This window comes from Maylandia zebra, linkage group LG7 (assembly GCF_041146795.1).
Source record: "Maylandia zebra isolate NMK-2024a linkage group LG7, Mzebra_GT3a, whole genome shotgun sequence".
Classification (NCBI taxonomy): domain Eukaryota; kingdom Metazoa; phylum Chordata; class Actinopteri; order Cichliformes; family Cichlidae; genus Maylandia; species Maylandia zebra.
This window is the reverse complement of record NC_135173.1, coordinates 26,933,109-26,946,883: the sequence shown is the minus strand read 5'-3', so window position 1 is coordinate 26,946,883 and position 13,775 is coordinate 26,933,109.

Below are 13,775 nucleotides of genomic sequence, written 5' to 3'. Positions count from 1 at the left end.
CATGAACCCATATTTTATTCACAATAAAACAACAAACATATTAAATGTTTGAATTGAGAAGAAACACAATGTTAAAAAAATATTAACTCATTTTAAATTAGATTTTTTGTAAATTGTACTATAAAAAACAATTGGATGAACATTTGAAAACTAATCAGGTTAACCGGCAACAGACTACTGAAATTCATTATCATCAGGATGTCCTAAAAACTCCATGAAAAGCCTGCATTTGATCCAAAATGCTGCATTTGATCCAAAGGCTTAATTTCTTCTTAGGAGAGATGTAGATTTGAGGAATAGATGGTTAAAGAGCACTGACAGGTACTAGCAAGAGAGAGCATATTTCTCTCATACTGGCTTCTCTTTATTGGCTCCCTGTTAAATCCAGAATCAAATTTTAAATCCCTCCCCTCACATACTAAGTGTTTAAATAATCAGGCCTCATCTTACCTTAAAGACCTCATAATACCATTTCACCAAAGTAGAGCACTTCGCTCTGACACTGCAGGCTTACTAGTGGTTCCTAACGCAAGTACACACACACACACACACACACACACACACACACACACACACACACACACACACACACACACACACACACACACACACACACACACATTAGCCGCTTATCCTAACGCTAACCATCAAAAATGAATGCCTAATCCTAAACCTCAGCCTAAACCTAACCATAACCTAATTGGAAGCCTGACACTAAAACCACCTTTTGAGCCCAAACATTGCCTTCAAACTCGTAGGGATGGGCATTTTATCACCATAGGTGACTGCTAGTATAGTAAAGTAGAAGTAGAATACGAAACCTTTATATAAACAGCAGTCCATTTAACATTTATTTAGTTGTTGCAATCAACTCATTTAAATATTTCAGATCAACACAAACATTTTAATTATATTAAACAAAGGTAACCAAGGTAAATACAAAATACTTTCAAGTGATGATTTCATTTCTTAAGGATAAAAAGATATCCCCCTACAGCCTTTGGCAATTCAGAGTGGAAACATTTTGTTATTATCAATATTTCTTGTAACTTTGTAACTGTTCCAAGTGAATTGAGAACATCAGAGACATTAACTGTACCTACTGAGTAGCTACATTTCTGTTATACAACAAGGGAAGACCAAAGGGAAAGCCAAGCAATTGCTTAGTCAGCTCTTTTTCTTCAGTATATTGAGAACACAACACATCTTCTGCTAAAAAAAGAGCAAGTCATAAGGTTTCACTGCTGTCTGCAAAGCATGGGGAAAAAACTAAATCCTGGAGAAATCGCTTTGTGTGAAAAATAATCTTGAGCATTGAATCAATAAGATGCTCTAAAGACTTGCACCCTGCCATTACTTAACCCAACTTCTCTTACATTTACTAACAAGAATATGTATCATTAGTTCATCAAGTTTAATAAAACTAAAATTACCAGATCAAGCAGCAACACCGGGGTGGACCTTTGACTGTGAGCGGTGGTCTCTCACAAGATGACATCAACTTGTTCGACAAAAACTTTGACTGCATGTGCTATACTGAAAAGCCATGCCGGTCGGTCATTACGCTCAATGTCATTCACGACGCAGTCATCAACACAAGGAACCGCACTGCTGATAGGACACACTCCATCCTCCATGTACATTTATATTTGTGTGTCTTGGTGTGGGTGTTTGTGAGTGAGTAAGTGAGTGTGTTTGCCTTTGCCTCCGGTGGATAGACGATCATAAGTTTGTTTAAAGGAACTTTTTATTTCATTTCAACAGCCTTCTTTCATAAAATATGTCTAAACTAAAAAAGGGTTAAAATGGACTTAACCTGTGTTTTTGTGATTACCTGTCAATTATATACCGATAATTGACACCAAAGATCAGAAAGAACTGGGTATATCCTGTGCCATGTTCCATAATGGCTCTTATCGTACCACAAGAGGTCACCACAGTAGGAGTTTTTACCAGCACAAAATTCACAACCAAATACTGCCTTATGCTATTATTATTAGGCATTTACACAATAAAAGCCTCCCAAAATTTAATCAATAAAAAATGCAACATTGTGATGCTAAAATTAACAACCTCAGGCCCTGCTACTGGCCCTCGCATTGGCTCTTATCTGCTGTGGTACTTAAAGCCAGCTGGTTAATAAAATAACTATGATAACAATTATCAGCTGCAACTAACATAATTTCTTTGTCACTGTACTAGTGAGTAGTGAATATAACATGCTTAGCATTAGGATTTTTGAACAATTTAGTGTCAGGTGTGTTTTAATAACAGACACAGGTGGTGCTCTTTCTATGACACCAACTTAAGCAACCCCCTTTTCTATCTGAAAAAAGAACATCATTTTATTTCCAAATCAAAATTTTTTGCACCTCTTAAAAAGATATGCATTACAAACAACTGGAATAAGCAAGACATTCAACTGAATTTTAATGAGGTCCAGAAAGGGCATTTTTCTTGCACTGAAAAATAAAGTTGCATGCAAAAATACGCATGCTAAAAATTCTACAATTCCATAAATGTTTCTGCCATAAAAAACAGAAAGAATTACTACTGTGGTATTTCAACCCTAAGTGTTAGAAAAGATGATCACTTATAATAGTGGGAGATTTGAGTTAAAAGTGCTCATATTTTACAGGAAAAGTTTAACTGGGATGCAGAGTGGAAGACTATTACCACACTCACATCCACATGTTAAACACAGGGCTACAGCTGGTTAGATTAGCTTACCATAAAGACTGGAAATAAGTGGAGACTAACCTGCCTCAATACAATGATTCAAAACGTTAAAGTGACAACAGGATGCATTGTCCGCTGTAAAAATGTGCTGTATTGTGGTATGTGCAGAGTGCAGTACTGAGACATTCACTCATTGTTTAGTTGTGTGAATAACTGAATTCCAGGGCACAGTGACATTTTATGTTAGAACACATGTTTGGCTTCTGTTCACGTCCTCTCATCTATATTCAGGAGTGGTCAGCATTCAGAAGAATTCAGTATCTGCCTGCCTGTTGTGGGCTGCATGAATATTTTATGTCTGGGTTCTCTTCCTGGTTTCTGCTGTGATTTAAAAGTTTAGCAACCATTTGAAATTCCGAGCTTTTTCCTTCTTTGTTTTGCTTTGTTTTTTTCTTTGATTCTTACACAGTTAATTAGAATGTGATCAGAAGTAAACTGCTGTAGAAAAACAATAGGCACTACTTTTTTATTACTTAGATTCAGATGAAATTACATAAAACAATACTGTCATCAGTCATCATACTTATCGGTGATTTGCATATCACCTTAATGTTGCAGCTAGATTATACACTGCTGGTTAGCTTTATATATAAAAATACATCTCATAGTTTTACTAAATTTGGATTTAAAGACTGTAAAAAAAAAAAGAAAAAAGAAAAAGGAACAACTAAACCAGGGGTCCTGTTCTCCTCTTCACTGGTATCTCAGCACTGGTGTACTTATCTTACAGGTGCGTCTTTAACATTTGAACTAGAGCTCCTTAACAGCTGACAGACATTAATGATCAAAAACATAATACTGAATCACAGTGTAACAGCTGTCCTCTGAAATCTAGCTAAGTGACCTTACAATTACATGCACAGACATAATCAAAGGATTGGGTACATAACTACTTTGCAGCTTTGTGCAGTGATTTACACAGTCAGACAAATTCTGCGACTATTTTAGTCATTTTAAAAAGTAAACAAATACATCCAACACTGTTAACTAAACCTCAGCATAGGGTTAGGTGTAGAGGGGAAAGTTGAACAAGACAGATGAACATAATTTCGTCACTCTTTGGTGATACTATTTCCACCGTGAGGCCTCACTGTACATGTATAAACTGTCAAAAAAGAACTGATCCACAGTCTCTTCCTGGTAGAGCCGTCACCCTTTGTGCTTTGGCAGTCTGGTCCCAGCCTGGCCCAGCTTGGCTCAGCTCAGCTGCCTGTATAATCTGTTCTGTCAGATGGAAACTGTCGTCCGGGGGTAATAAGAGCTTTATTGTCCTGATTCTTCTGCTTTGTTGGGGATTGCAGAGCATTTCTAGGTCACTGGCTGTGACTGAATGTTCTGCTGACCATACTGATGCTTCACTGAGGAAACGCACTCGCTTCCCATGCTGATCCTACCCCACCCTTTCACCCAGCACTTTTGGGGGAACACAATTAGAAATCCAGGTTCTGCAGCCAGATTGCAATTTACCAAAGGATCACAGCTTCTGTTTTCTGTCAGAGCAGATATATTATGGATACTGACGCACAATTAATAGGCTCTTTCATTGTGATAATTGGGCAGAAAGGCCCCATGATCATTTCCCCCACTTTTCTCCTCGTAATTATCTTCTTTCACCCTGTTCTCTTTCAGATAGGTTAAGCACACATTAATGTTCCCACGTTAGATTTGGATGCTACAACCAGAGGTATCAGTTATTCCTGATGATCGTAAGCTATTTAGCAGTATCTTGCATGTAAAAATGTGAACCTAATATATAACACTGAAACTGTAGCTAAATGAAATGTTTTTGTTAAAAACTGGAGCCAAAGTTCAGCTAAAAGATTACAAATTGTGTTGCAGTGGTCACTAAGTCCGATTAGGCAATTATCAAGTCATAAAATTTTGGCTGTTCCTGACTGAGACCCAAAAAGTTACCTGTCTTTCACAAGGTATGAGGTCCTATAGGAGGCTGTGATAAAAACTGATGCAGTTTTTATGCAGTTTGTGTGGTACAGACTGTGTGATATTATTTGATTTCACAGATCAGTCTAGCTGTCAAGATTAATGCTCTTTTGATTAAAGCAAGCAACAACCTGCAGGCTCCCAAAATGAGTCATTCTCCATAGACTTGGATGTCAAAATGTCATCTTTACTACGTTTGTGGTCTTATGTGGTATTTTTTTTCACTCTCGGTCTGAAAGTCTCCATTTTTTTCTTTCTTTCGCAATCCCAGAAGCCCATTCTGCCTTGATTAGTGCACATAATCTCACTATTGTGACACCTCTAGCTAAACTCTTCCCAGGCGTCTGCTATAACCAGCTTTGTTGAAGCATGTACCAAACATGCTGCTAGGAAGGAATTATGCAAATGTGTTCCATGGGAAAAAACATACCAAAAGAAAGCCTGCCAATAAGGCATATCAGGCAGTGGGAGAAAGTCTCTTTGGCCTTTGCAACTTTGCAAATGTTTTACATATGAAGCAAAAGCTTTAATACTCCAAAGGAAAGAGGAAGCCCCGGAAAGCATAACATGGTCTCTCTTTGTGTATTGTCATTCAAAGCAGCAAGTGGTCCTGAGGAAATAATGAAACAACTAGATTTAACACAGCCTAAAACAAGAATTCAGATTGTTGAACAAAACACCGTCTGCATACATATTTCAGTGTCCAGAAAATATTCCTTTTAGCACGATTAGTGTAACCAACAGGTTCTTATGATAAGAGCATGGTGGAACCTGGGCTATTAGTGTTAATGTACAAAACAAATACAGTTAAACATTCATCGATCCATCCATTCATTCTCTTCTACTTATCCAATTCAGGGTCGTGGTGGGGCAAGAGCCATGCCATAGGGAATGAGGTAGGGTACACCCTGGGCAAGTTGTTAGGCAGTTGCAGGGCCAACAGAGAGAGAGCGAAAGGCATTGATACATACATTCACACCTAAGAGCAATTTAGAATTAACATACTGTAATCCTTAGATCAGACCTTCCCAAAGTGTGGGGCCCGCCCCCTAGGGGGGGCACAGAGCCATGGCAGGGGGGGCGCGGGATGAAAAGGGGGGGAGAAAAAAACAAAACGCTTGGACACTGCTAGCACGGGTGCCTACAGAAACACAAAGCAGGAGATGAAGCATCGCTGAATATGTTTCCAAACCAACTTCATTGTAAGCCAAAGACTAGAAAATATGGTGAAGCATATCTTCCCTTTGGCTTCACCTGCACAAGTGCCAAGGTAGGTCTCCCCTGCAGAATTGGTTTTCCCTTCGTCGGGAGCAGCGCTGGGCTCTTCAAATCACGGACAAACAGTATCCCACATTCTTGATTTTTAGTTCACAAACACTTGTTGTAATGACTAAACTACTCCTGACATTTTGGAGATATACATAGTATACTATACTTTATACAGTAAAGTTACAGCTGGATACAAATAATATCAGGCTGATCCTGCCACGATTTGTTCCTCCGGTTCAAATCACAGACAAACAGTATCCCACGGTTGTTTATGTTTTTAAACCCATTTTGCACAGAGAGGCATTTTTTTGAAAAATGTATTGATAGCAATGTTGAATATTATTACACAGGAAAAAAACAACTACACGTAAAATAATTTCACCGTGACGCCTCTGCCTTTGTAAATGGAGGGACAGTAATTGCTTGTGTATATGTAAGCGTGTAAAACCTGCAGATAGTCAGATTAACAGTATTTTGTCTCTATCTGCCATTCTGCAATTCATCTCATGTAAACAGTAACGTGGCGCACAGCGTGACGTGAAAAAAGGCACATACCTTTGACGTTGCGTGACGAACTCTGTATTCCTCGTCCACACGTAAACGCAAAAAAGGAGTTTTAAAAAATCTCAGTTTTCGGTGTTTCGAAACGTCGTTTACGTGTGGACGAAACAGCTACGTTTTCAAAAATACCCGTGTAGGTGCGGACGTTAGCGTAAAAGAGTTAGTAGTTTATTTTATTACGACATGTAATTTATTGCTGATTACTTGTATTTGCTTAATTGTTTACTAAATGTTTGAGGTGTGAAATAAACCGCAATGGAGCAAAATATGGGTGTGTGTGGTTGGAGGATGTGTGCGCGCGTGCGTGCGTGGGGGGGGGGGCAACACTTTTCTTGTAAAACAAAGGGGGGCCCAGCAAAGAAAGTTTGGGAACCACTGCCTTAGATGCATGCTAGCATTGGGTGGTTCATTTTTAGCATTGGGTGGTTCATTTTTAGCATTTAGCACTACTATGTTTTCCACTGTCTAACAGAGGTGCTTGTTATGTTCATATTCACAATCACTGTTGATGTTTCCCAGTTATCACATTAACTTTGGCTAAAGGAACTTTTAACTGGACTTTAATTTAAAAGGGCCTTTTGTATTGTGTTTTCCTATTTCTCTTGACAAGTGAAAAACATCTGCAATTCATGAACTCTCTGGTTCCACAAACATCAGTTTGAGGCAAAATCCTGAAACATGTCTTTTATAGCATCCCTGGAAATTCAAAATTTTCACATCTTGAAGTTTCTCTTCTTTGTCTCTTTGTTCTCTGGATGTGGAAGCCAGCAGCAGACTGTGCCAATAAGTTTCACATCAGTCAGCAGACTTATAGTTTTTTGTCTTTAGGAGTTTGTTAGCTTAGCTTAGCTCATAACAACTTGCTAGCAGCATGGCCTCTTCACCTGCCGCTCCTTCTGATCATTGTGTTGGTTTGTTTGTTTAGTTACTCTTAGACTCCTTTAGTAATAACAATACTTGTAACAAATGTAGCCTGTTTGCAGCTCTGGAGGCCAGGATCACTGAATTGGAGACCCAGCTTCACACCCTTGAAAATCCCATAGCTAGCCAGACCCCTGTAGCCAGCTCAGCTAGAGGCAGCATAGCCCCCGTTAACTCTCCCATGGTAGATGCCACCCACCACTTTAATCACACTCTAGATCTTGTTCTAACATATGGCATTTTAACATTTAACAGTATTTCCTGAAAACTCTCTTTTATCTGATCATTTCTTAATACATTTAAATTTACAATAATGGCAACAGCAGTGGGGAAAAGACTTCATCACAGTGGATGTCTTTCTGAAAGTGCTGCAATTAAGTTTATTTTATTATTATTAAGTTTATTTTATGCCCATTTTGTTAATAATTTTACTTCTTCACTACCTACGACTCTGAATACTGTAGCTCCTGTGAAAAAGAAAGCAATGGAAGTACTTGACTCCCTGGTATAATTCTCAAATGCACACCTTTAAAAAGTCAAAGCTCTGTTGAGCCAAGCATTCCTTTAACATTAACTATTAACAACTTCATGAATTTCTTCACAAATAAAATTTTAACCACTAGAGAAAAAAAATACTCATGGCCATCTCCAGATATAACATTATGTACAGCTACTTTCAATACCATTGATATTTATTCAGGTCTGTTAGAGCAAATTCAGTTGCTTGTATGCATGAAGCCAGGGTGATGGGTACACATAAAATCACCTGTGTAAATGAAGTAAAGAGCAGAGCCAGTCATTAGATACATTTGAACATTGCTATCTCAAATAGATTAGGGAGATTTTAACTGCATTGTGTTTGCTCTATAACCAAGACAAAAAAAAAAAAAACAGAAACATGGAACTGGCAATTTGGCAGCAAGCCCTGTCTTGCATTAAGGAACTTCATGTTTTTTCATAGTTTTTTATGATAGTTAGCTTTATGGCTGTTTTGCTTAAGACCACCAAACTTCTTGTGCTTTGCAAAATCCTGGATAAGTAGTTTGGTTACTTTGGAAGCCTGGCTCCCCTCCACCAGTCAGAGGCAGCAGTTCCAGCCCTCCGGGGATATCTTTCTTATCCCAGAAAACAGCCCTGGGAGCAATTGGGAGAAGGTCAGTGAGCAGCTTGTTCAATACTGAAGCCTGTGTACCCATCACCCCTTTGTTTCTGAATGAATGGTGCTGTCTAGTTACTGAAGCAGCAACAGGGGCTGCCAGCTTCATTTACAAAAGCCTTAAACATGCACATTTTGTGCCAGAGAACAAATCAAAGGCAAACTGATGATTAGAGAAGAATTTGGTTTACATGAAAAGAGCCTCATCAGGATCATTCTGCTATGAACACAATTAAACAAGAATGTTATGCCATTAGCAGAGGACACAAATGCTATAAATACAAATTCACTGTTAATTGAAATGATGAGATGAAAGTAAAGATTTTTAAGAAAAAACAACAACTTTTGGGCCAACAATGAACCACTGAATCATAATGAAATAGTTCACATTTACTAAGTTTGGTGAGCCCCACATTTTCCTTTTAGTTTCACCATCAGGTTAATATCCATACTTCCCAATGCTTGAGTTCATATGAGAATAGATCTAAAATGATCCCATGTTGGAATACAGCTAATCAACAGACTTTATATAAGATTGACATACATTTTTGGTCTGAAAAATGAAGCCAATGTGCAAGTGCTCTAAACCTTCTTTCCAATGGCCATCAGATTCTATCAAAGTAAACTAATGAGTACAAAGTCTCAAATGCTTTTTTTTCAAGCCTTATGAAATAAAGTTTGCATAAAAAGTAAGGAAATTTGTGTGATTTTTGTTTTAACAGTGTTTCTGTCATGATCCCTCTGTTCTCCCTGTATTTCTGCCAAAGTTTGTTTTCCTCTGCCTCTGTTTTTATATCTGTTCTCTGCTTTTTCAGATTCCCACTCTTGGCTCCACACATCTGACAGTAATCAACCAATTGCGGCCCATGAGCTCGTCAGAGGCCCCTAGAGAGATAGTTACATGGTGAAACTGTAACTGTTTAACTGTGAATGAGCACAAGCGCGCTCATCCACACAGGTGTTCACTGACACACTATCTTCCTTGGCTGCTGCCTCTAAGCATGTTGTTGTTACCGCATTGTTGGTCTTGTGTGCCACTCAGTACTGTTCAGTATTTGTTACTTAAGGTTATTCATCCTTATCTCGGTTGTTGCTGTGGTTTTCCTAGTGTGTTGTTCCTTTTTGCTTGTTTTCTTTTTTTCCCCCAGCAGGAAAAAAAGCAGATTTTTAGTGTCTTTTCTCTCTTTCCCTCTTCTCTTCTGTTGATCTTTCCCTCTCCTTTTCTTGAACTTTCGCTTTCCTGTACCCTGGTCCTGTCTGTTCCGCTTGAAATTCCTTAAAAGCTAAATATTTATTTATTTAAATAAATAAATAGTAAAGATCAATCAAGTGAACTACTATGACAAAACCGTAATGATCCACTTGGGAAAATAAAATCTGGCATTTTTATTGGCCTTCAGACAATAATTCTAATTTCTACTGTGCCGAACGGGACAGGCAACAACTGAAAAAAATAAGAGGGACCTAAAATCTGTAGGCCCTGCCTCCCATTCTACTTTTAAATACTCTTGGAACAACAAATCAGCCCGCAGTCTGAAAACTTAGTGCTCTAATGGGGTGATATGGTACCACGAGGTCATTAAGATAAGATGGGGCCTGATTATTTAAGACCTTGTATGTGAGGAGCAGGATTTTGAATTCATGCTGGATTTAACGCAGAGTCAATGAAGAGAAACCAATACAGGAGAAATCTGCTCTCTCTTTCTAGTCCCTGTCAGTCCTCTTGCTGCGGGATTTTGGTTTAACTGAAGGCTAACAGGGAGTTTTTGGGACATCCTGATAATAATGAATTCCAGTAGTCCAGCCTGGAAGTAATAAATGCATGGACTAGTTTTTCAGCGTCACTCTGAGACAGGATATTTCTAATTTTAGAGATACTGCACAAAGTGAAGAAAGCAGTCCTACATATTTGTTTAATATGTGCACTGAAGGATATATCCTATTCACAAATGACTCCAAGGTTCCTCACAGTGTTACCGGAGGCCAAGGTAATGCCATCCAGAGTATGTATAATGTAAACAGAACTGGTCCTATAGCACCGAACCCTGTGGAACACCATAATTAACCTAGAGCATGCTCTAATTGTTGTAATAAAATGTTATTGAGAACAGTATCAAACGCTGCACTGAGGTCTAGCAGGACAAGCACAGAGATGAGTCCACTGTCAGAGGCCATAAGAAGATCATTTGTAACCTTCACTAAAGCTGTTTCTGTGCTGTGATGAGCTCTGAAACCTGACTGAAACTCTTCCAATAAGCCATTCCTCTACAGATGATCTGTTAATTGTTTTTCTGATCACTCTTTTAAGAATTTTTGAGATAAAAGCAAAGTTGGAGATTAGCCTATAATTAACTAAGACATCTGGATCAAGTCATGGCTTTTAAAGTAACGGTTTAATAACTGTAAGCTTGAAGGCCTGTGGTACATAGCTGATTAATAGAGATAGGTTGTTCATATTTAAGATTGAAATATTAATTAATGGTAGGACTTCTTTGTGAGTCCAGCATTACTCACAAGTATTAATGATTGTAGTGAGGCCTACTGTAACTTACAGGTAACCTGCATTACACAGTATTTACACTTGAAACAGCACTTACGCTAAAATATTTATGTAAACATAAAAACTTTTGTTTTATAGCCTAAAACAGCCTAAATAAAATGAGTAACAGGAGTGCCACTGCCTCCATGTTAATACATTTAACCTGCTACTTCAGTGCAACACAGAGAGTGGTATTTTTCCTGAAATGAAGAAGTCATTTATGTTAACAATAAGGAGCATTTTGATTGGTGTAAATACGGCCTAAATGTGAAAACATCTTTCAGCCCATGTCAAGAAACACCTCTGTATAAGCTCATCATCATCTTCAGTGCTGCAATCAGCAGTGTACGTGTTGGAACATATTTTCTTTTTTGAAGTTTTACTGATGTGTTTAGATTTGTTTTCATAGGCACGAACAAGGAAAGTGACTTTGAAATCAGTGCCTTCAAAGCATTGTGCAGTTTTACAACAGTACTTACACTGCCTGGTAAGGGGAACTGCTTAAAGGACAAAAGCAAAGTAAAAAAAAAAAGTCTTGGGGTGCACTTTAATTTAATTAAAATATTAATTAGAAACATGTATTAACAAAATTAAATTAAGAGTAAGAACTTCACTAGAAGAAGAAACTGCCTACAGTCTTTTGTTTACTGACTGCACTGTTTCAGGACAAAAAGACCATCAGCAACAACTTATTGTCTTAGCATAAATGAGGCTAGATGTGCAGTTTGTAGCACTGTAACACTATTCACTGTGCCGGCCCAGCTGAGAGACAAACTCCCTAACACGAAGCATGGACAATGGCGTGCTCTGTCCACGTTAGTTGCATGGTGACGATGATGACTAAATTATGGTGAGAGAAAAAACAGCTGAGGGTTGTGCTGAATGTGATGCAGCAAATAAACTATCAGAGCAGTTTTTTGAGGGGAAAAAAAACTTTCATAATAAATTATATTTCTGATTTGACTTTTCAGTTCTGTCTGCTTTCTGTTCATGTTTTAAGGAGGTTCAACTGTTAACTGGACTGATTGCAATTCTGAGTAAACGAGTTCAATTTGAACTGCAGCAACAATAGTAGCTGTGTGCTCTGGATGTATGGCAATGACGTCTCACACTCTACTTCTATCCTTCACTTAGAAATGTTTTCTTGTCCTCCAAGTGTTAAAGCTCTACGAACAGCTAAACTTTGACAAAAGTCTAATCTTGTCAATCTTTTGCAGCATCGCACTATCAGCGAATCCCTGAGCTCCTGCAGTGATATATTATTAAAATGCCTGTAAAGAGCAACGTGCTCATACAGTCATATCTTAAGTCAGTTAGGTGCACATTAAGCCAGACTACACTTTGGTTGCATTTTGGCACCTCTCGATCTTTGCCCGGTTGACCAAGCCACATCACTACCTGGCATCACTACATTTAAATGTGCCAATAACTTGACTGAACTCAGGCTCATAGCAGCTAAGTACCATTCTAGGAACTAGTCTCTGGAAATCTGCAAGATGAGATTAATTTCTCAGTAGTGAATTTTGGTACAAATTTTTTTAACTCATCAAAAGAAACATCAAATCCAAAGGAGTATGCTACAGCCAACCTCAACTTTGTGAAACAAAAATCATGTTTGAAAAATGTTACCATGTGGAGAAAGCATTTATTCAGTAACATTATTTCTGAAGACTGCAGAAATTTAAATGGAGCAGTTCAGTAATAAGTGAGGGCTTATAGAAACACTGTACTCTTATATGTACTCTTACAGAAACATTACCTGTTTTTTTAAAGGGCTTTGTGTTTGATCACAGCTCAGGACTAGGGCTGGGTATCGTCACTGATTTCTAGAATCGATTCAATTCCGATTCACAAGGTCCCGAATCGATTCGATCCATGATTCGATCCAGTTCAATTCGATTCGATTTGAATTGGGGAAATTTTGCCTCAGAGAGTCAGAAATATTATAATTCAGATCATACATCAGTACATTTCCATATTTTTATATCTATAAAAAGAAAGCTGAGACTTTATCAACGGTGTGAGCATCACAGCAGATGCCTTTGTGTCAAAGTAGCTGAAGATAAAACACAGAAAAACATGAAGGCGACTTTCTTGGCCTGGGATTTTATAAAAATATTCTGCAGTACATCAAAAACGAAAGAAAACCATTAATCAACATATGAACATTACCTGATGCTGCTGAAGTGAAGCAGAGCAAAGTTACAGAGGTTTGATTAGAGACACAGCTAAGCGTTTTGCAATTTTGCATAATTTTAAAAAGTTTAAATTTGTTCAGAAGCCTGTTGAACAGCAGAAATGAGGCTTTGTTTTTGGAAGTAAGTAAAAGGAAAAATAACAGTGTCTGACAGCGCTGTAAACAACGGTAGACTTGTGCATAATAGGCAAGCGAATAATGCAGAAAACAGATTTTTAGACGGGAAACTGTTCTTGAAGTACACTGAGAGAGAGAGAGAGAGAGAGAGAGAGCTGTGCATGAAGTGGGATTTTATCGTGGTGGAAGCAAAACAGCAAAAGTCAGAGGGAATTCATGACGATGTTTATGTGAAGCGCAGTTTGGATCTTCTTTTGCTGCTGGTTCGGTCAATATTGTTTGGAGAGAGATCAAACTAACAGCTTTAGAATCAGCGCAAAAAGGGCGTAAACACA